We start from the raw sequence: 2,052 nt of genomic DNA on the forward strand, positions 1-2,052 counted from the left end.
TTCTAGCGTCGTAAGTCCGCAGACATACCGCTGTGCCACTGGAGGGCATAAAGAACATAAACATAACAGAAATTGAGTGTAAATTAAAATGTACGATAAGAGACCTAAAAATCCCAAATATACAAACAAGCTTATACTACAAATATATTATTAATGTTATTAACCCTCTTGCAATGGATAAGTCAAAGTGCACGTCACAACATTTTACAGTAACATTCAAAATTAAACTACTTTATTATCAATGTATACAAATAAACTTGGCATAATAAATAAAATTTTAATATTATGTAAATTTAAGTTTTTAATTTTATAAGTAAATTTTAAAAAATCCTCAGTATCCCCCAGTATGAGAATTATGATTTTTGTTCTCTAGATCTTTTCCCTTCTCTAATTTATTTACTACCCTCTCTAAAGTATAGAATTGAATGTAAATCACTCTTAATAATATAGATATTACTAAGGCAAAATCTAATTTTTATAGCCTTCAGTCTTATTTTTTCATGAAGTCATAAATTAGAAATTCAGAACCATTAATCATTCTCACCTGTCATATCCAATAATTCTTTCTGATGTTTCATACTACATCATTTATAATCAATAGAAATGCAAAGTTTTAATCTATTAAATGACGTATAATGCTACATTGTTTTCAGTAAAGGGTATTGTCAATTTTGTCTTCATTTAGAAAGTTTATCTTGTGGTGTACAGATAAGCAGCTAAGGGATTTAATTTAAGCCCCTCTTAGTTAGAAAGCCAGTTAAATTATAATAGTTATAGGCCATTGTTCGCTTTATGCAAGTTATTATTCTGTGTTCTTGGTTGCATCATTAAAGTAAAAAAAAATATTTAGTGTAGTAGTACCATCATTATAAAAAAGTAGGCTTAAATTTCTTTGGTAATCAACAGCAACAAAAAACAATGGGTCAAATGTAAGTACTATATTTCTTGTTTTTCATGTATATTTTTTATCTATTATTATAAAGGTATCTAAAATGAAAAAATCTGAAACTTATTAGGTAAGATAATGGCAAAAAATCCTTCATGAGGTATGTTCATGAGCAGTTCGTGCATTACACCATTCAATACAGTAACTTGAACTATGCATTTGCCGAGTGATTTACAACTTTTGTAGCAAGATTATTAGTTAGACATGGTTGAATGGGCAATAAAAAATAAAATTAAGTATGAACAGATGTAGACTGTACAAGCCTTAAGCTTTTTAGGATAAACAATTGTAGTTCTCTTTTACAACCTGCACTCTTCTGGAATAAAAAAAAGGGGTAATTTAGACTTATTTCATATTCTTTGTAAGGTGATTACAAGATCGGTCAAATCAATTGAGTATAAAGTTAAGGTATAGAAAAGAACAGATAAAATATAAAGTTTTACTAAAAAACAACGTTTGATATTTATTTAGGAGGTTATCGAGGTTACATAAATCATATCCAAAATTTTTCACATAAAGAAAAGTATTTTTAATCTTAACATGAAAATCATTTTGCATTCAGAGCAATCAACATCCTGACTTCATATATTCAAGGAGAAAACTTTAGTAAAAATATTTCATCTGAAAATCTGATTTTTTGTGAACAACTGACTTGTAATTTTTACTGAATGCTTGTTATATATCATAAAGGGTCTTCGGCTTAGTCCGTCGGCATTTCCATGAGATTTTCCTTCTCTATATTCAATATCATAGTTATACTGGTCTATCTTTCCGATCCAATGTGCCAGTTGACCCTCTTGGTTCTTTAATGATCTTAACCAGAGTAATGCAGCATGGTCTGTCCTAATGGTAAACATAGCCCCCACAGAGCAAGTAGTTCCCTTCGAGTTACACAGTACTTCCTCTCTGGTCTACTCAGGACCCTACTGAAGTAGGCCACCATATGTTCGTTTTCACCCACTTTCTGAGACAACACTCTTCCAATTCCGACATTCTACCATCACAATCCAGTATGTACGGCAATGAGGGAGTTGGAAGCTTTAAAAGTGGAGCTGAGGCCAATTTTTCATTTAATTTCTTGAAAGCATGCTGACAAGAAACTTCCC

The sequence above is a fragment of the Limulus polyphemus genome, unplaced genomic scaffold, assembly GCF_000517525.1.
Source record: "Limulus polyphemus unplaced genomic scaffold, Limulus_polyphemus-2.1.2 Scaffold8635, whole genome shotgun sequence".
NCBI lineage: Eukaryota > Metazoa > Arthropoda > Merostomata > Xiphosura > Limulidae > Limulus > Limulus polyphemus.